This window comes from Sceloporus undulatus, chromosome 2 (assembly GCF_019175285.1).
Source record: "Sceloporus undulatus isolate JIND9_A2432 ecotype Alabama chromosome 2, SceUnd_v1.1, whole genome shotgun sequence".
NCBI lineage: Eukaryota > Metazoa > Chordata > Lepidosauria > Squamata > Phrynosomatidae > Sceloporus > Sceloporus undulatus.
In genome coordinates, this window is record NC_056523.1 from 286,616,274 (window position 1) to 286,638,602 (window position 22,329).

Below are 22,329 nucleotides of genomic sequence, written 5' to 3' on the forward strand. Positions count from 1 at the left end.
AACACTAACACATCAGTTAAATGCACCCCATGAGGCTAATTTCTGTGATTCTGGTTCTGTGAGGAAAGCAGGGGGAGGGGGAGAGAGAAAACTAAAAATGAAAAAAGTGGAATGAACATGTGAGGGGATATATGCACAAGATGATGGAGGGTACTGAAGAATGTTTGGGTAGATGTCTGTAAAATTGTGCACATGTGCAGGAGAATGTAAGTAGACAGTTGTGTGTCTGGAAGAACGGGGGAGTGTGTATTGACATACAGCCTCTGTCAAGTTTTCATGCAGTGTCCAGAGTGGTAGTGGATGGGATTATAGGCAGCCCTTGGGCACCTTGCCAACTTTAAGGATGTGTATTCCCTTGAAAGAGAATGTGGCCCTCAAGGGTAAACTTTCATCCTTTGTTCGAAAAGAGCTTCTTTCTTAATAAGCTACTGCATTAATATTGATTCTTGTTTCAAAGGTTAGGAAAAAAAAGAATTAAGCAACCATATTAAGATTTATAAGGATGGACCAAGCAGTATCTCATGGGGAAGATGTTTAGCTTTGGAACAAATTATAGTAACATTTTTCCTCATTGGACTGTCGAAGTGGCCTGGAAGTTGCTGAAGTGCTAAACATCTTCCCTATGATGCCTTGCTTAGCTAGTCCCTGTAGAAATTACTTGCATTTCTTTGTTCTCCAATCAGATTCAGTACAGAAGGATCTGCAGTTATTTTATATTTGAGTCTGCCTCAGTTTCTTTCAACCTCTTCCAGTTTTTATATCAAGAACTTCTATAGTTTTCAAAAACTGCAGCATACATGTTTGCTCTTGCTGGAACATTCCTTTTTCTCAATAAATTACTTTTCAGTTTAGGTTAAAATGTTGTGAGTGTATTGTGTATTAATACTGTAGGAAATTTGTTCACACCGTTACATTCTTGGGGACAATTTATCAGTGCTTCTAACTGGCTGGACTTGTTTGTTTCCATATTGATTCAGATCCCGATTAACATGTACTGTATTCCTATTTAAAAACACAAATGACTTTTTAAAAACATTGATCCATTGGGTTATTTAGGGGACAACAGAGGGTAGGTGCAAGTGGTTAGAACATTTACTTATGACTCTGGAGGGCAGGGTTTGAGTTCCCACTTGGCCATGGAAACCCCTTGATTGACCTTGGGCAAGTCACAGTCTCTCACAGAAGATGGCAATGGCAAATCTCCTCTGAAGAAATCTGCCAAGGAAACCTTGTGATAGGTTTTTCTTGGGGTCTGAAGACACACAACAACAACAACAAAGTGGTTTAAGTGTGAATCGAGTTCCATTTAATGTATAGCCAAGTTTCTATTTCTGATAAAGTTATCCATACTAATCCCAATCTGATTTGCTAATATTCATTTAAGAAGAAACAGTTGGGGCAAAATAAAACAAAATCCACAAAAGAGTTATACCTTTATTGGCCAGCCAGAATGCACAAAACACATCATACAAGTTTTAGAAGCGCCGTTGGATATTTTAGGCAAAATATGCCTTAAAAGTCATAAAAGAAGAAGAAGAAAAAGTGACAGTGTTGGAATCACAGGCCTACATTTTGCATAGATGTTGTTTCTGCTGTAGTTTGGTTGGTTTGGAGGGATCTCGCTGTAGGCAGAGGCCACACCTTTCTTGGTCAGGTGGGGACAGAGACCAGTAAAACTTAAGCCTCACTAGCAGTAGTAAAGTAACTCTTCTTAGGCTCTGATATGACTCTGTGTTGTGAAACCACAAGCTCCTTACTTGGGTGGAGAACACTGAGTTTCTGAAGAACTACATCTGGGAAAACCTTTAGGTGTTGTATAGGTGAAATTCAGCCATTTAGTTGGAGGTAAAAACCCCAAAGAGTTAAGTCAGAAGAGGAGGTAGTTGTTCCTTATTTCTTCTTTTAAAACAGGCATAGGCAAAGTGTAGCCTTTCAGATGTTGGGCTACAACTCTTACTTGGTCAGAGTAATCAAAGCCCATGACAAGGAATGTTGTGAGCTTCAGTCCAATATTTGGGGGGTTATACCTTGCATATCCTTTCGCTTCAGAACTATTAAAAAGGGGTAAAGCAACATTTTAAGTGGCATGTGTTTGTAGTCTGTTTATGTCTGCTAAATCTTCATCCTGAGCAAGAAAATGGTTGTCTTAAGGAGTGCATACAAATAATTTAAAATACATTTGCAGTAGCCTTGAAGATTCATTGGTCTTTGCATGATATTCAGCATGAATGGAAATCCAAGTGCACACCTGAGATTTTGGGACAGTGTTACAAGAAGGGAAACATGTAGTGCTACTTTGTTGTTAGACTCCCAATGTCAGCTTGGAATACCATGCAATTAATGCCTTCCATTGGCTTGTTTTGAGAATCAAGGATATATTCATTTTGTTGCTTGCAACATTAGAAATCTGCCAGCTCTAGTGGATCTAGTGTGGATTAAAACCAGAGTAATCAGGATGGGGTGTGGGTGGTTGAGGACAGAAGTGGGGCTGCTGCTGTGTCCCTACAGGAGGGGTTCATGGCAATGTCTAGGATAGCAGGGTGCATTCTGATCATCCAGCACCACGAAAGACAGACCTCCTGCTATTAACTGCTCCGCTCAGGTCTTACGAACTCTGAGCCTTCAGTCACCCCACCTGTGATGCTGTCTTCCAGATAGATAGATAAGAAAATATACACTCTTCTGTATCAATGCCATGCGAGAAGGCTATAGTACCATGACCACTAAGACATGCAATTTATGAGTCTATAACAGAAACTCTAGAAAATATTTCAGGGAAGCTGATTGTGTAGATGTATATATCCTTCATTCTTTTTTATATCTCACTGGACTATTCCAAAATCTCCAAAGAGAATATCTGGCATTAGTTTACAAATCTTCATATTCATATTGCTTGAAGTTTTATTAGTAATAAGATAAGATAAAGGAAAATAAATGTTGGCAATGTCATTTCTTCTAACATACTATTGCTGTTTCTGCTGTGAATCACTAGCAAACTAGCAGATATAAAGCAGTATAACAATGAACTTTGAAGTGTAACAGCTCCCCATCACCACCCCTATTGCAAACTACCTAAGATGGTTGGGGAATCTTGGCTATCTACCAAGAAGATACTGAACATTATAAAACAGATATTCCACACTGCAGGTTTACAGGGCATGACTGCAATCTGATCTTGGTAAGTCACTTTTATGAAGAATGCATATAACGATATGCTAAAGATAGCCATGTCTGAGTAGCAATAGGATGATGATCTAGAATAGAGATGGGCAAATGTTTGGCCCACAGGCTGCATGCAGCCCTCCCAGGGCTATTTTGGGGGCCCACAGGGGTTTCTTTCTTTCTTTCTTTCTTTCTTTCTTTCTTTCTTTCTTTAGTTTTTTCATTCTTTATTTTCAAAAACAGTTTTTGATTTTAAAAAATACACCAAGATGTCAAGGGGGGGATGAGCCAATTTAAGCCCAGGAAATCCCTTTTTTTTTTGAAACCCAAAACATGGTGGAAATGGCCCCATACATTCTAGAGGCATGGGGGGTATTATTATTATTATTATTATTATTATTATTATTATTATTATTATTATTATTATTTTACAGAAGCAGGCATCTCTTAAGGGACTAATGTGACCCCCTAGTCTTTCAAAGTTGCTCCGCCCTCTTGAATCCAGTATAGAATCCTAATATTAGTCAGCTATTGAGGGCATCAGCATGACATTGTACTCTGCACAGTTCTGTACCTAGTTACTTGGAGATAATTAGAGCTCAGGAATCATTTCTTCTGACTGCATAGGATCCATATGTAGGAAATACTGAGCTTAAAGACAGAAGTTGCTTCTTAGGAGGCTATCTGCTCAGGATCACATGCCAGCAGCTATCTCCCCCCCCCCCCCCGCTAATCCAACAAACTATATTTGGAGGAGGGGGATACAAACACTAAACACTCTTGCAAGAGGTCTGAACTCATTACATGCAAGGAGCTACATGCCATTAGGCATAGGGTTGATCATCAGTCAGCTCAAATGCAATACTTAGCTTTTTATCAGAAATGCAAATAATCATGCAGAGAAGTATTGCTATTTGAATGGCTAACATGAAACAGGAATCCCACTAAAGGAAAGTAACCTCTACACTAATTTTTCACAAAGAGGTAACCTAGAAAGCCTTATCACCTTATTTACTAGAAGAGCAAGTCTATAAATTATCCTGAAGCTCCAACATACAATGTAATCATTTCAGTTCTGAAAAGGAATGCAAGGTTTGTGCTCTCCCTCATTTTCCCGTTTCTTACACAACTGCAATGAACTGAATCAATGAATCACCACTCCAATGATTTTCTTGTCATTAAACAGCAATTCAGCTCATCTAGAGCCATCATAGAAAATGTGGAAAAGTTGACAGACACTCACCCTATTCACATGTTTTATCTCAAAGCATACTCAATATGCAGCATGTCTGCAGTTTGTTTACATAAGCAATGACAGAAGCAAACAATTGGAACTACATTTTTCTGACTAAATTTCATTAAATTCATGTAGAGTTTTGCACATCTAACTACAGGTGCATTTAAACTAGCAATTTGATGCTGGTTCACAGCTTGATACGCTCTTCCAGCTGTATACTTTACACTTGAGCAACACTAAGTTGCCATTAAACTGCTGTTGAAGGCCAAGGCTTACTTTACTGTTTCCCCAATAAACTCAAAAAACAGTGGCCATGATCCAAAGGGTTACTTAGGCTCACAGAAGTATTCTGCACTAACATAAACAGACCTCCCCTACTGTATTTACAAACCGCATTAATTTCATAAAGTGTTAACATGTGGAATGTGAGGTATTTTCCTCTTTCATCATGGTTGATCTGACTGCACTAGTTTCCTGGCTTGAAGTAGATTCTGAAAACTTGCCTTTCTTGAAATAGTTGTCAGGGGAGGGGGCTCTTTATTTTTCCATATTTATTGCAGTGGCCTGTGGGGTAACAATTACTTTTCTCCTCAGTCTAGGCAGAAAGCAAACAGCTTACTTCTCAAAAGAAATTACCTCAATAAAGCGGACTGGAGGGCAAACGTTGTCCCTGTCATCAAACAGAGGAAAAAAGAGGACCCAAACAATTACCACCTGGTTAGTCTGACATCAATACCAAGAAAGATTCTAGAGCAGCTCATTAAACAGAGAGTCTGTGAGCATTTAGAAAGGAATCACATAATCACAAAAAGTCAACATGGGTTTTTGAGAAACAAGTCATGCCAGTCTACTCTTATCTCCTTTTCTGATAAAATTACCAGTTAGGTCAGGGGTAGGCAACCTTTTTGAGCCGGGGGCCGGGTTGCTGTCCCTCAGACAACTGGGGGGGCTGAAGCCAAAAAATAAATAATTAAATAATTTTTTGAGAATTATATAAATTAAGAAACCAAGACAAATGTAGGACAAAATTTTCAAATGGAGGACACTTTTTTTTAAAGGATACATGAAAAAAATTGCTGATTTTTAAAAAAATGTTAATATAAATGCATGTTTCTGAGGCTTCTATAGACAACTGCCCCCCTTGCCCGCTGCTTGCCCCCCTTGCCCGCCGCTTGCCCCCCCTTGCCCCCGTGCCCGCCACTTGCCCCCGCTTGCCCCCCTCCTCCTGATAGGCCAAAGGCCCCACGCCCTCACGCGACAGGCCAAAGGCCCCAGCAGCAATCGGCAGTGGGACCAGGCTGGGGCCAGTCCCAAGGCCTCGCTGGGCCGGATCCAGCCCACGGGCCACAGGTTGCCTACCCCAGAGTTAGGTAGATGAAGGGAATGCTGTGGATGTAGAATATCTTGCTTTCAGTAAGGCCTTCAACAAAGTCCCCCACAATATTCTAGCAAACAGTCTAGACAATGCAACTATTAGGTGGATTTGTAATTGACTGAATAGCCAAATCCAAAGAGTGCTCAGAAATGGCACCTCTTCATCTTGGAGAGAGGTTTCCAGTGGGATGCCACAGGTTTCTGTCCTGGACCCAGTGCTATTCAACATCTTTATCAGTTACTTGGACAAAAGAGTAGGGGGCATGCTTATCAAATTTGCAGATGACACCAAATTAGGAGGAGTAGCTAATACCCCAGAGGAGAGGATCAAAATTCAAAATGACCTTAATAGATTAGAAAACTGGGCCAAAACTAACAAAATGAATTTCAACACGGAGAAACTTAAGTTACTACTGTATTTAGAGAGAAAAGATAAAATGCGTAGATATAGGATGAGAGACACCTGGCTCAACAAGACTACATGTGAAAGGGATCTGGGAGTCCAAGTAGACCAAAAGTTGAACATGAGTCAACAGTGTGATGCTATAGCTACAAAAGCCAAGGCAATTCTAGCCTGCATCAATAGAAATATAGTGTCTAGATCAAGGGAAGTAATAGTGCCAATCTATTCTGCTTTGGTCAGGCCTCACCTGGAATTTCATGTCCAGTTCTGGGCACAATTCAAAAAGGACATTGAGAAACAAGCGTGTCCAAAGGAGGGTGACTAAAATGGTGAAGGGTCTGGAAACCATCCCCTATGAGGAATGCCTTAGGGAGCTGGGGATGTTCAGCCTGGTGAAGAGAAGGTTAAGAGGTGATATGATAGCCCTGTTTAAATATTTGAAGGGATGTCATATTGAGGAGGGAGCAAGCTTGTTTTCTGCTGCCCCAGAGACTACAACATGGAACAATGGATGCAAGCTATAGGAAAAGAGATTCCACCTCCCAACATTAGGAGAAACATCCTGACAGTAAGGGCTGTTCGACAGTGGAACACACTCCCTTGGAGAGTGGTGGGGTCTCCCTCCTTGGAGGTCTTTAAGCAGAGGCTGGATGGCCATCTGTTGGGGATGCTTTGAGTGAGAGTTCCTGCATGGCAGGGGGTTGGACTGGATGGCCCTTGTGGTCTCTTCCAACCCTACATTTCTGTGATTCTATGATTCTGTCACACTGGTGCTGTTGGACCAGCATCATGTTGGCTTTAAGTTACTGTGTTGCATGTGCTTTTGTGTTCATCTACATGTTTTATTTGATGTATGAAATCATCACTTAAGTGGTTAGCAGGGTACAGAGAGAGGAAAGGCAAGAAAGATTACCCAAGAGCCCCAAACCAAGAGATAATGTTATGCCAAATTAAATTGGTTAACCTTTTGGGATGTCACAAGAGCCCATTGCTCTTAATACAAAATAATCACATAGCTACCATCTTGGAAGGAGGCAGGTCACATTTTATATTTGGAGAGCTTTTTTAAAAAAAATGGTTTGGTTCAGCAGTTAATAAATTGAACATAACAATGGTAGTAGAGGTGCAAACGAAGAGCTTAGTCATTTATTTACAGTATTTACAAATATTGTAGTCTAGAAATATATACAAGGCCAAATTGTTCCCATTCCTGGTTTGTAAGTATAATATTATGGTGTATAATGACTTTCTTAATATTTTCCATCTTTATTAGCTTTATTCATTGTCTCTCATTGCCGTCTGTCGGGTATGCTTTGATTCTGTATTCCTGCTTAGCAGGGGATTGAACATCATTGCCCTTGAGGTTTCTTTCAAGTCTATGATTCTATGGAAATTTTCAACACAGAGAATCACATTAAAATCGTGCAATCACAATTTTCCTTGTCTTCTGTCTTATATATCCATTTGTATTTTAATTGCCTGTATATGCCTGTACAATTATATGTTATACGTGAAGATGGTTGATGATAGCCAGGGTTCATTTTAGGAACATATATGGGTAGTGAGTTAAGAATTGTGACTTATGTTATTTCTCTGTTAAAAGTGAATACATGTATATTTAAAACTCTAATTCAAATCTATGCAAAACTAACTTTACATAGACCTACATCTTTAGATTTTAGCTCATGCTTTCTTGTAACTAAGTGCCGAAACAGACAGCCATATAGGGGTGGCTTGACATTGCCCCTTTGAGGGCTGGAGCAGGGCCACAGCAGCTACACATGCGGGCCCAATCTGGCTTTTCTCTGGTGCAAAAAGAAGCAGCCCTAAGCTTACACTGAATTAGCTGTCCATGCAAATTGTTTCCTACACCTTTTTCTAACAAAAAAAGTTACATTTTATCTGCTTACACAAATCAACATGGAAAATGGAAATTTGGAAAGTCCAACATGGAGACTTTAGCAACCAGCAAAGATTCTCCCTCCAAGGGATAGGAGTAGTGAAGTGAAAATAAACCCTCAAGTATTGTATATTCCAATTCTTTTCCTATTCTCATTAATTTATTCTACTTCACTGAAATGAATTCTTCATTTAAATCAGATTGTCAGGGTTAGGAGAAGGGGGGGGAAGCATTGTGGAAACCTTGGTTTCAGCCCTTATCAGAAGAGTCAGGGGAAGATGACACGAGAGGTGGAAGGGCTGAAGATGCCCAACAACCACTACTCAATGGAAGGGGAGCAGGGGCTGGAGGAAGTGCTGGAAGGATGATGCTTCTGGGAAGCAGGGCCAAGGGGAGATGGGGCAGCAAGTTATGGGGGGAGTATAAAAGGAGAAGTGAAGGAAACAGAACAGGGAATGGAGATGAGAATGAATATGGGGAAGGACGGGATGGATGAGAAGAACTCTGGAACTGGAGTGTGGGATAGTACTGGAGATATTATCAGAGGGCAGGCTAACAGAGGTAGGCTGGAACAGAGAATGGAAACCAGGGAACCTGGGATCTGGCTTGGCAGAAGATAGTGCTAGGGACAAGTGGACTCCCATTCCTTATTAAGTAGGCTGAACGAGACTACATGTGAAAGGGATCTTGGAGTCCAAGTAGACCATAAGTTGAACATGAGTGAACAGTGCGATGTGGCAGCTAAAAAGGCCAATGCAATTTTAGGCTGCATCAATAAAAGTATAGTGTCTAGATCAAGAGAAGTAATAGTGCCACTGTATTCTGCTTTGGTCAGGCCCCACCTGGAATATTGTGTCCAGTTCTGGGCACCACAATTTAAAAAGGATGTTGAGAAACTGGAGCGTGTCCAAAGGAGGGCGACTAAAATGGTGAAGGGTCTGGAAACTATGCCCTATGAGGAACGACTTAGGGAGCTGGGGATGTTTAGCCTGAAAAAGAGAAGGTTAAGAGGTGACATGATAGCCCTGTTTAAATATTTGAAGAGATGTCACGTTGAGGAGGGAGCAAACTTGTTTTCTGCTGCTCCAGAGACTAGGACCCGGAACAATGGATGCAAGCTACAGGAAAAGAGATTCCACTTCAACATTAGGAGGAACTTCCTGACAGTAAGTGCTATTCCACAGTGGAACACACTCCCTCGGAGTGTAGTGGGGTCTCCTTCCTTGTAGGTCTTTAAGCAGAGGCTGGATGGCCATCTATCGGGGATGCTTTGATTTGGATTTCCTGCATGGCAGGGAGTTGGACTGGATGGCCCTTGCGGTCTCTTCCAACTCTATGATTCTATAATTCTAAGCTGAAAGGAACCCAGGGAGTTGGGCTACTGGGATAAGGTCTCATTCCTCTTGTCCAGAGAGCTAGGGGCTGGGGATTTGGGATAAAGGAAAAGGAAGCCATGCAAAAGCCCCAAAGCATCTCTAGCTGCTCTTTGAGAAACTAAGTCCTCACCCAGGATGCAGACAAGCCAGAACCCCTGGGGAATAAAAGGGAAGGCAAGGGAGGGGCAAAAGAGAGGTCCTACTGACTCTTGACCATTCAAGAGGTGTCATTAACCTGTATCTTTTTTTTCCTTAGTTTGGTAATATCAATCTTCTTGTTCTTTTCAAACTAATAAACTTACTTCAGCAAACTTAAGTACCTGTGAGACATGCTATTTAAGTTAGGATGGATCCACATGTGAGAGGGGGCCTGAACCCTCCCCTGGGGAATGAGACGTTACAGTGGAATTTCCATAAATAGAAACCAATAACAAGAAATTGCTTCATATACATTTGGGCACTTAGGGTCGATACAGTTTTTTTTAAAAAAAGCTTATGAAAAAGCAGCTGTGTGTCAGTACAGACAGTAGGGTATACCTAAACTGCAGACTTCTGGAAATATAATCCCATTTTGCTGAGGCTGAACCCCTTGATTTACTTTTTGATTCGTCACATTTGCCTCTGACTTGCTTGGATTGAGCTTCTGTTCATTAACTGTCATCATTACTAATGCCAGACATTGGCTTAGAATTAAAATGGCTTTCTTGGAGTTCAGTGAAAAGGAGAAAGAGAGTTGAGTGTCATCAGTATACTGCTGACACTGAACCCCAAACCTGTCATGGCCAGCCAAGAGCAGGTCTCGGAGGATGAGGATGGGGCTCCTCCAGAGCAAGAGGTAATTGAGGCTACACCAGGTGCTAATCCTGCTCTGCCAGAATCCAGCCCTTATCTCCCAGCCCCAGAGGAGGAGGCTCAGCCAGGTCCTAGTGCTGATGGGATTCCTCTGGTGGCACAGCAGCCTAGTGGTGACTCTGGGGAGGAACCAGGCCTGGAGGTTCCCTCCCTTAAACAACGCAGAGCTGAGAGTGCTGGCAGACGCAGGTCCAGGAGGATTGCTGAGAGACAACTGGCAAACAAGCCTCAGCTGGCACTGAGGAAAGAATCTCCTACTTAAGAAGCAGAGAAACACCAATTCAATGCCAGAGTTTATTGTATCATCCTTTGGTGTGACTGCTGCCTGCACTGGCTCCCTGTATCTTGACTTTGGGTTGGACTGGACTATTGCTACCTTCTGGCTGACCTGACTCTGGGCTGGACTGACTATTGTGACCTTTGTTATCCTGACTTCGGCTTGGCTTTCGGTTTGCTTTCTCTCTTTCTCCCTGCAAGGTTTGTGGACTACTTCCAGCTGCATAGCTAATTACACTGTTGAGCCATCCTTATCGATGTATGTTTATGTGTGCTGGTTGCAGTCTAGGACAACATCTCCAGATAAATTCTCCTTGTAGTTTCATGTCACAAAAAGACTCCATGGGCCAGCAGCCAGACAAACAGGAATCACCTAATATTACCTTCTCAAATTGCCCCATCAGGAAAAAGAGAGACACTGTAAAATAGTGCATCTAACAAGTTGGCCGAGAAGGGATACCATAGCCAAGAGTACAGAAAATTGCTGAAAAGCCCTGACAAAGATCACCCAACAAATAATGCAAATACAGCCCTCCCTCTGTTTTCCCGGGGGATCTGTTCCATAACCCCCCATGTGAAAATAGAAAACAAAGCATATTCAAGCCCTATTGGCTTAAATGGAGGTGCACTTCCACAGGGGCGCACCCCTTTTTAACTCCCTCCATTCATCCCCTGCGGACAATCAAGGGGCATGGATCCCAAGTCAGGAATGGGGGGAGGACTTTATGTGCTGTTTCTTGCATAAAAATGGCATAGAATTTATGTACTGTAACCTTTACGAACTGCCTCTCTAGTTTGTGTATGTGAAGAATAGTGCTTGTTGGCTCAAATTGTCTTACTCCAGTTTTGTGTGCTGTGAAAATGGCGTATCCCTACCAACGGCCCTTGAGGGAAGATGTTTAAGCACTACATATCTGAGAAGTATAGAATTTTACTGACATGGAATACAATGAATTTTAAAAAGTTGGAATGCACGATATGGCAGCAACTGTCATTACAGTATTAAAATAGTACAGTAGAAGGTGAATGATACTAGAAATGCAAAAGTCTTACTGAAGTAATGTTAGGCTGTAAATCTATGTTATCGAAATTCAAGTACGATACAGCTTCAGTCTAATTCCTAAAATTAATTGTAAGTGGTATTATTACTTTAAACGAAGCTTTCACTTACCTTTTCCGGGATAACTTAATGTATGTAAAGATATAGAAAGTTACAACATAGTAAAGTTATAAATCAACATGCAATTGCAGCTATATGTTGACAAGACCTTTGGATAATACTGATTTTTTTCTTCATGCATCACAGTTCTTAATCTGCTGTCTTCTGCAGGCATATCTCAGTTAACAAAGGAGATTATCACACTACACTCTTGTAGTGCTGCTATTTTACTTTTACTGCTCTGGCTGCCTTCTGTTGCATTCTGGGATTTGCAGTTTAAGGAGAGGCATTTAGAAATCTCAGCCAAAGAGCTCTTAGGCCTTACTGAACTACAAACCCCAGAATGCAACAGGAGACAGCCAGATCAATAAATAAAGCACAATAATCTCCAAAACAGAGGCTCCTATTTACACATGCTTTTTACAGGAACTCAACTCACCTTTCATCCTCCTCCTCCTCTGTTTATCTTTGCTTGTTTTTCTAAAGCAGGAGAAGGTTGTTGTTGTTTTTAAGCAGCATTGGCATTGGGAGAATGGTGAAGGGCAGCTGTCAGGTTGCAATAAAGCCTAAGCTTTAAATTTACAGCACTTTATAAATAAAGGTTAATAATAATAATAACCAGAGAAAGAGAATGGGATTTTACCCTGACTAGTCCTACTGTAACTGTGTATGCTTGCCTACAACAGGCAGAATATACAGGAATAGCCTCCAGAATTTATTACTGATAATGTGTGCGGACAGAAGTTAAGTGCCTTGCCAATTTTGCTCAGTAAAAAGTAAATCTATATGGAAATATCAGAAAAGTAGAGGCTGATGAAAGAAAAGGCGATTTCTGGATGTTTTTTGGAAGAAGCCTTCAAGTAGTCCCTAGAAGATTCAAACGGTTTGCTGAAATACGTTGAACTACTTTTCTTTCTTATGGTGTAGGAAACTATATCTGTTGTTTTCCTCTTATTTCTGCCTTTAGTACCAAATTCTGTGTTTATTTATTTCCAGGATTTATATCCCACCTTTCTCCCAAAATGGGATTCAGGGCAAGTTAAAGTATATTAAAAAAAAGACAGAGCTAAATCATTGATTACAAAAGTTAAAAAATAATGAAATATTACCAACATTAAAACATACATTATAAAAAAGCATAGTTAAAAACAGTATTAAAGCAGTAATGCTAGAAATGCATCTACGTTAACTGATGTATACTTGTAGACAGCTAAATATCTATATGTGCAGAATCTTAGGTTATTTCTAAGACTGAAAAGAACCAGTAGATGTTACAAATATTAGAAACCTTCAGCTTTATAAAGCCCTTAAAGTTATTAATTTTGCATACTAATGAGAAAAATAAACTTTAGTTATACTGATACAGAGCTGTGTTAACAGGAGAGGGTATAAATACAATACTTATAGATTAAATATTGCTAATTCTCTCTGAGTTTCTATAGTTAATTGTTTCTTTGAGAGTAAATATGCAGAGGACTTCAGGGATAGAGGTGATAGTGTCATACTGTTGAGAAACTGAGTGTCACGTTTACAAAGTATAACCCTGATAACAACGTGCTACTCTTAAATTAGATTATAAAAATTTTTATGACGTCATATAAGTGCATGTTTCAGTTGTTTCTCTGACATTACTAAGGTCTATATACGATTTCCAAGTGAAAGTAAAAGCTGTTTACTACAATATTGATAGTCATTACTCTCAATTTCTACCTCCCATTTTTTTCTAGCCAGAAAGAACGAAGACATAGGAGTTTATCGTACTGGCCCTGAAACGGGCCCAGTGCGTTCTAAACGTGCGCGTGCGAGTGTACACAGAACGGGATGGGGCCAAGAACCCCTTTTTATCGCACGCTGGAACACCGCCTTTGCCGCCGGGCATTCCAGTTGCATTCCCGTTCTGTCCCAGAGGGCACCATTTCTGAGAACTGTTCTAAAGCACAATTCATTCATTCTCAGAAATAAGCTTCATTTGATTCACTGATGCTTTGTCCTAGAAAAGTTTGTGCATAAGATTGAAGCACACGTCTAATTTTCATACAAATGTGTGCTTAACTGAGAACATAAAATGTATCATAACCAAATGTGCTAAAATAACTTCAGGTTTTATGATGAAGGCATTCTATCTTTCAACTCTTGTTCTATTTTCATTTAAAAATGGCCCCTTCAACATTACACAATATATTATATACATTAGAAAACATTCTGTAAAAAAAGCATCTTATACAGTGTGGTTAAAAAAGAATGGTGCAAAACCAAATAAGAACAGTTTTACTTTTGCACCTGTCTTTTTAAGTTACTATGGCCCGGTACGCACCGCCCAAAAAGGGCAGTCTGCTGGCACCTAGTTTTCTGCTGGGGGGAAAACGCAGCAGACAAACCGCATGGTTTCCTGTTGGTGGAAAAAGAACCCGCAAAAAGTGGGTTCTTTTTGCGGCGTGATACTGATGCCACAGTGTGCCAATGGCACACTTGCGATGTCAGTATTGCGATGTGATGTACGGGCGTCACGTCAAAATGGCGGCACCCATCTGTACAGGGCCCCAGCATTTTGAAGTACAAAATGCATGCTAGGGTTGCGGGGTTTCGGTAAGTGACACCCAGAGACAGCCCTAGCACATCATCAAGACGTGCATTGAGGCTTGTCTGTACCAGGCCTACGTCTTTGCTTATATAGTATTTACAAGCCATTTTGGGAAATATGTAGAAGCATGAAAAGAGAGTGGGGAGTAATGAATGTGATGTTGCAGGCCCATAAGCGGTGCCTACCTCCCCTGTCAGTTAAAAAAAAATCAGTCTTCAAAGTGAAATAAGGTTCATGTTAGTTTTAGCCTTCTTGTAAGCCACTCTGGGTCTGTCCCATGTTTGGAGAGAGGCGAGATACTCAATTAGCAGCATAGAGGTCTGTGAAGAGGCAGATACTTCTAGACAGCTTTCTAGCTTTTAAGGAAGCTTCTCTTTTGTCCCTCTTCCATACCTTTTCATTACAGTACCACAAGCCTGCTTGATGTCATCTCAGTGCTTTTACTTACTTACTTGTTTGTTTGTTGTTTGTTTAGAGTATTTATACTCAGCTCTTCAGCCACAAAGGCTCTCAAAGCAGTTCCCTACCATCAGGCTTCCCATCTAAAAAGACACGACACAAAAGGAGAAGTGGGGAAGGAGATCAAGTCCAGCAGATATTCCTGTTCTTCTCTCCCTTCAAGGCCAGTGTGACAAACAACCTTTCTATTGTGGCAGGAGCCTGGGACTTTTGTTATCCCACCTAATTTATGTGAAGGGCCCCAAGATACTCTCCTGTGATGGCCCCACACCCCTGCGTTTCTAAAGATCAGTAGCGTGGTTTGATTTCAAAACAGGCCAAGTGGATATTCAAACAAGAATAAAAGTTTATTTTAAAACAGAATGAAAAAAGGTAACTTGGACATGAAGTTTTTACTGTGTCTTTCTTGGTTACATATATACAGGTTTGTTCTTAAATCCCAAATAATAACACAGCCACAAAGGCTATAATATCCCTCCGGAAATTATGTAACCGAAACCCTTTCTGAGTCTGGCTACACTGAGTCTCTCATTTCTAGACTCCCAAACTAATACTGTCCCTCTCTGGACCTGTCAGGCCCTTTCTTGGTCTGTGATCAACACCCCACTCTAACAAAATGCTGTTCCCTCGGGAACTTCTAGAACACAGTCCTCTCTTGGACTCTACTGTTCCCCAACTGAACTCCAGCTTCCTCCTTCAGGATTCCAAACCCTAACTGACTAAAACAAACTGTCAAGTGGAATCTTCAAACTCCTCAGCCAGCACCTGATTGGCTTAGGAACTCTGGCTTCTGATTGGCTGGTTTGTGAGTCAGTTCATCACAGCCAGGGCAGTGGCAGTTGGAATGGAGGGAGGGCTTTCATCTGCCTCTGCGGTTAGGCATGGAGCTGTGTCTGCCTCTTCTCTTCCTCTGAGGCCAGGGTGATACCAGTTACACTGCTGTCCTGTGGAGCTGTCAGAAATCTCTTACTTCAGGGACCAGGTTTGTGTTTCCTTAGGTTCAGCAGAGTTTCAGTCTGATGCCCAAAGACCATTCACTGTACATTTTGAGTCTGTATCCTTTGCCCACCACTCTCAGTTCAATAGGTAGGCTTCTCTTAACTGCATCTTTTCTCTTCCTTGCTAATGTGTATTGTAAAATGTCTGAGATTATGGAAGGCCAAGATAAAAATACTTAAATAAATCATGTTCATTTTTCCAATCTGTGTAGCAGAGCTAGTTGCTTGAAAATAATACATTGTATAGAATGCCCCCAACTGAATTTCTATCTTCTCTTACACTCATTGAGAAGGACCAATGAAGAAAATTATGTAGGGCAGCAACAAAGGAGGTGGTAAGCTCTGACTGCCAGGTGTGCATTTTTTGGGTTCCCTTACCTGCAGGGAACCAACCCATCAGCTGCCCAGTTCTGCCTTGGAGGTGACAACGGAGATGCTTCTGTTGTTCACCTTGAAGCAGGTGACTGTCAGGCTCCCTGGAGTCGAAGGAGCCTCAAGAATGTGTGCCTGGCAGCCTGAGCGTGCTACTGCCTCTGCTGCTAACCTGGGACTGCATTTTAGCCTGGCTGCACTAGATCTCTGGTATTTTTCTACTGTGTATTATTGTGTTTTCAGTCTGTGGTTAACCCAATAATATTGGCTGCTGTCACACTGCAGAATGAATGCAGTTTGTTACCACTTTAACTGTCGTGCCTCCATCCTGTGGAGTCCCAGGATTTGTAGTTTGTTGTGGCACCAGAACTCTCTAACAGAGAAGGTCATGGGTCGGTGTTGTGGATATCTGGGGATTGTAATGTGTTGTGGCTCTTTGACAGAGAGGGTTAAAAGTCTCACAAAGCTACAAATCCCAGAATTCCATAGCATTGAGCCATGACAGTTAAAGCTGTGTCAGTGGAGTTCACACACCAGATGTCACCCAGTGTGTGGGGGCCGGGACTTCCAGGGCGGGACTTCCAGTGATGTTTTCAGGGATGGGGGCACATGGGACAGAGCATGTGCATGTGCTGGAGCAGTGCTTGCATGCACAAAGGCATTTTTTCCCCCTACAAACAATCATAAAGGTGGGGTTCTGGGATTGCTGCACTCAAAGGCTGATGTTTTTCTGGGATGCTTCCATTATTTATTTATTTATCTATCTATTTTATTTCTATGCCGCCTTTCTCCCAAAAAGGTACTCAAGGCAGCTCACAATATAAAAACAAATTAAAACAAAAAAAATGAAAGACAATTCCAGTGAACCTGATATGAAGGAAGTTTGGAAATGCTGTTATAAAGGTCTTTATCAGTCTTTCTGAATTGGGAGCTCCTCCAGATGTTTAGATCACAATTCCCTTCATCCCACGTAGACTCCCACTGAGTGTGGATGATAGGAGTTGCAGTTCAACACATTTGGTGGTGTGATGTGGGAATAATAAAACTAGACCAGAATCAAATGAATTATTTACTCATCGAGTCTGCAAGACATGAGAAGGGGTGTTAATGATAGGGTGACATTAAGGTCTCATTTGTAGGGCTACCATATATCAAAGATGACTTGATGGCAGTTAACAACAACAAACAGTTGGTGAGCTTTTTAGAACATAAGTGACAAGCAAATTGAAACGTGGATAGAATGGGAGTCATTCTTTTTGAGGCAAAATAGTCTTTGTGTGGGTTAAATAACCCCATTGTTCTGATTCATTTTTTAAAAAAGTCTTCTACACAGGTACTGACCAGGGCAACTTGTGCTTTGCTTTGCTTATGAGATCTGACAAGATCACCCCTTATGATTTTATTTGTTGTATTCCTGGAAGCCCCAGGGACAGAAATAACTGGAGCAGCAATGAAATCTAACCTTCCTGCTGTACAACATAACCAACGACTATCAGTAGGCCACTAGAAAAACAACTATATTTGGCAATATGTAGCTTATTATAAAAAATTCTGGTTAATTTTAGGATGAACTTTGAATAAAGAAGTAGAATTTGTAGTGACTTGGAACAGGAAATGCTTAATAAGAAAAGGGTTAAAAGCATGTAAGGTGATTGTTTTCTGTAATCCTTGTTGTTTTTAACAACATGTTGGGTGATTTATTGTTCTAGTATGGACTCACTATGTTGTAGTATGGTTCACTAAGACCATCATTGAAACTGGACTTGCTACTTCGTTTCCATACACAAAGGAATTTGAATTTATATTCTCACATACCAATGGCATATATGTGTGTGTGCGTGCGTGCATGTTTGAATTTTGTATGCATTTTGTATGTGTATTGTATGCACTGTTATGCCTTTTGGCCATAAGCTGACTCTGTGTGTGTGTATGTGTGTGTGTGTGTGTGTGTGTGTCCCTGGTTTCTACTCCACTATATGCATCTGAGGAAGTAGACTGAAGCCTGTGAAAGCTCATGCTGCCAACATTTTATTTCAGTTAGTCTCAAAGGGGCTACAAGATCTCTCTACATACTGATTCTACAGATTAACGTGACTATATCTTTAAATTTTAAACAGTACTCATGAGAGAAACTGAGCAGGCTATTGATGGTGGCCTATGTGAGGTAGACTTGCTCCTTGTACTATAATCCTAACAAAACTCTCACCCAGAAATCTCTGTTTAGGCTTGGAGGAAAACTAACAAGAGTGTAAATGCTGATCAGCAACAGCTTTCAGGGCTGGTTTTAAAGTGTGAGACATGGCTCCAACTAAATGACATGTATTTATTTTGTCCCATTATTGTATGTGTCACTTTATAAGTAAATGAACAACAAAACATCCCTGCCCCTATGGCTTACAATTTAATTAAGATGTGATACAAATGGAAAGGGATATGGCAGTGTTGGAGATTAGGACCAGCAGATACTTCTTTTTCTCTCCCTCTGAGGCCACACTAGTGGCAGTTGGGATGGATGGAAGACCTTTCAGCTGCTTTTGGGCCAAAGCATGATGCGCCTGTGCTTGCCTTTCTTTCTCCTCTGAGGCCAAGGCAGTGGCAGTTGGGATGAAAGGGATGACCTTCCATCATAGTTTCTGTTCAGGTTGAAGATTTAAGTATTAAATCAAAAGCTTAAACTAAAGATTTTTAACTTTGAAAATTTTAACTTCCAAAATAAGAAATGAGCATTTCCTATTTGCCTGAATGGCAATTTTGGTTAAGCAGGTCATTTAGTTCCTCTGATTAATAGGCTGATGAGCAGCTTTTTAGACACACAGAGAGGTCTATTTCTTTCTAATGTCTGTGCGAGACCCTAATGCACAATTGCATGTTTATCAATAATGGTAGATTGTGGATTGGTTCTTGCACAGATAATTCTCAAATTATTATTATTATTATTTTAAAAGTAGGAATGAGTAATCATACATATCCCTTCGAAAGTTTAATGCATTTCAAATAAGTTGATTCACAGTAGTGGGGCATCAGGTGATGTGCCTGAGGACATTACCACATGAGCTGTCTTCTCACTGCAGTCATGTCAGTTAAAAATGGAAACATACTGGTTTCAGAGCAGCCATGATCTCACCTTTCTGCAATAGTGTAATTGGTGCTGTTTCTGCCATTCCACTTCCTTTCCACTCTCCCTTTGCCCCACCTCTCTGCCCTGTGCCCTACCTAATGTGCTGGGGTGGGTGAGTTTAAATTTTATTTTTATTTTTTATTTTTTAACACAATTCTGGAGTTACAGTAATGCAACTGAAGTCGGAAAAATTAAGACAGATAATAAATGGGGGGGAGGAAATAGGTCTTCTTGGGAATAACGAGGTGGAGGGGGGACAATGGGAGAGAAGACGCTGACACCACATGACTGTCAATGTTGGGGACCTCCCCCCACGGACACCAAAATCCATAGGTGCTTAAGTTTCATTGTCCTTAATGGCGGCATGTGCACATGGCCGCAGAGCCATTAGGGACAGCCCCATTGTCCTCAGTGGTGGTGCAGTTGGATTAGGGACAACAGGACTTAATGGTGGCATGGCTGCATGCACACACTGCCACAATGTGAAGGGGGCTGCCCCTATTTAATTTTTAGATTGGAATCCCACCTCGATCCATCTGGGAGAGGCAGGAAAATATAAATAAATTATTATTATTATTATTATTATTATTATTATTATTATTATTATTATTGCTGGTGCAGCCATGTACATGTGCCACCATTGGAGATAATGTGGGCTCGCCATCCGTGGGTGGCAAGTCCATGGATACCATATTTACAATACAAATGAATGTGGAATTAGCCCATCAGAAACTACTGTGTTGATCCATTTTGCAAAAATGTGAAGGTTCACTCCCTTTGATGCATCTCCCTTAATAAACTTCTATCTACTCCCTTTTCTTTTTTTCCAGGTCCTTCTTTTCTCAGAGTAGCATCATGAGGTGGCACCTCAGGGGAGCAGAAAGAATTGCACAGCTTCTCTCCTTTTGGAGGGCCTCTGCTGCCGCCTTGCCTATATCACTGCGCTCCTAACTGTCCCCATCCTCATTCTTCTGAAGTCACCTCATTCCTCTTTCATGTTCTCCTCTCTTGTTCTATGCACTTTGATTCTGCATCTGTCATCCCCTTCCTTCCCTCATAACCCTCTTTTGCCCCTTGCTATACCCAACTGTCTTGCTTCTTATACACTGCCAGTGTACTTCTCATCCTTCCTTCCTGTTTTTTCTCTTCCCTTCCTTGCTTAACTGTCACTCACCTCATACTTCTTGCTCTCTGTCTCTTTCCTTTCCTCAACTCACATTGTGCTCTCATAGTATGTATCTCTCTTGCTTCTTGCACACCGCCACTAGCACCATAAGCTGTCCCCTCTCTCCTACTTCCTCCCTTATTTCACACCTTCCAAGTGCACCTTTCCCTTGTTTCTTATGCTCTGCAGCTCACACTACTTGCTCTTCCATCTTTCCTACTCCCTTGCACACCTCATCACATTTTCATAGTGTGCCTCTTTCTTTCTTCCTGTGCTCTGCCACCTACACCACTTGTCTCCCATTTTTTTTCTATTCCCTTGCCTTGCCTTGTGTTCTCGTGGTATACTCCTCACTTGCCTCTTGCTTGCTACTGTTTGCACTGCTCACTCTGTTTCTTCTTCTCCTTTCTTGCCTCACTTACAATGTGCCTTTTGCTTTATTATTGTGCATTGCTGCTTGGATTACTTGCTTTCCTGACTCCTGTACTCTGTCCTTCACCTTCCCTCATCCCCTTGCAGTATGCCCCTCCCTTCTTGTGTTCTGCTCTTCACTGTCCTGTCTCTCTTACTCTCTCCCTCACCTTACCTAATACCTTCACAGTTTCTTTCTTGAGCATTGCTGCTTGTTGGCCAGCACTACTTCCACTCACCCTGATCACTTGTCTGTCTCTTCTACCCCCTCCTTTGCCTCACCTCACCTCACCTCACCCCTTCACAGTTGGCCTCTTACTTACTTCTTACACTCTGCAATTTGCACTACTGACTCTCCTGTTTCCCCTGCACCCTCTCTCACTTCACCTTGCACCCTCCCAGCATGCTCCTAGTGCTTACTCTTCTTTTTTTCCTACTGGCTCACTTCACCTCACATCTTTGCAATGTGTCCTTCCCTTAATTTTTGCACTCTGCTGCTCACCTTACTTCCTACTCCCTTCCTCTCCCCACACCCTTCCAGTGCCCCTCCCTTGCTTCTTGCACTTTGCTGCTTGCACTGCTAGCTCTCACCTCCCTCACACCTGAAATTCCTGGGTTGACTTGTTCTTTCACAAGAATTTCTCAGAAGAGTGCCTCCACATGAGAGTTAGTCTTGAAAAAAATAAATGCTTCAAATCCAGTCCAAATGATGTTCCCAATGGGCATCATATGGCGTACCTAGAATCCAGTTATCCTGGCTATCTGGATGATATCACAATCCTATAGAAGGGGTTAGTCTTCCCTCATCCATACTTCCTGAGCACCCCAAAAACCTGCTGTGGAGATTTGGAAAACCACTGGACAGCAGTGAGTAGGAGGAGGAAAAGAACATTAAACAGAGAGTCTGAACATTTAGAAGCAAGGCAATTCCATAATCACAAAAAGTCACATGGGTTTCAGAGAAACAAGTCATGCCAGACAAATCTAATCTCTTTCTTTGATAAAATTACTAGCATGGTAGATGAAGGGAATGCTGTGGATATAGTATATCTTGATTTCAGTAAGGCCTTTGACAAAGTTTCCCATGACATTCTTGCAAACAAGCTTGGAAAATGTGGGCTAGACAAGGCAACTGTTACATGGATTGGTAATTGGTTGACTGGCCGAAGCCAAAGGGTGCTCAACAATGGCTCCTTTTCATCCTGGAGAAAAGTGACCATTGGGGTCCCACAAGGCTCTGTCCTGGACCCAGTGCTATTCAACATCTTTAACAATTACTTGGATGACAGAATTGGGGGCATACTTATCAAATTTACAGATGACACCAAATTAGGAGGAGTAGCTAATACTCTAGAGGACAGGCTCAAAATTCAAAATGACCTGAATAGACTAGAAAGCTGGGCCAAAGCTAACAAAATGAAATTCAACATGGAGAAATGCAAGGTACTGCACTTAGGGCGGAAAAATGAAATGCACAGATATAGGA

The 22,329-nt window shown here is 41.4% G+C and overlaps 1 protein-coding gene and 1 long non-coding RNA gene across 3 annotated transcripts in view; both read left to right on the top strand.

The window, feature by feature from the left end:
• The window catches only part of SSBP2 (single stranded DNA binding protein 2), a 208,353-nt gene that overhangs the window by 22,333 nt on the left and 163,691 nt on the right, over nt 1-22,329 (top strand).
• The window catches only part of LOC121920201, a 24,483-nt gene continuing 3,382 nt past the window's right edge, over nt 1,229-22,329 (top strand). For both annotated transcript variants that reach the window (XR_006101696.1, XR_006101697.1), the window contains exons 1-2: nt 1,229-3,178; nt 4,994-5,116. This is a non-coding gene — a long non-coding RNA (uncharacterized LOC121920201). The remainder of the gene's footprint in view (nt 3,179-4,993; nt 5,117-22,329) is intronic.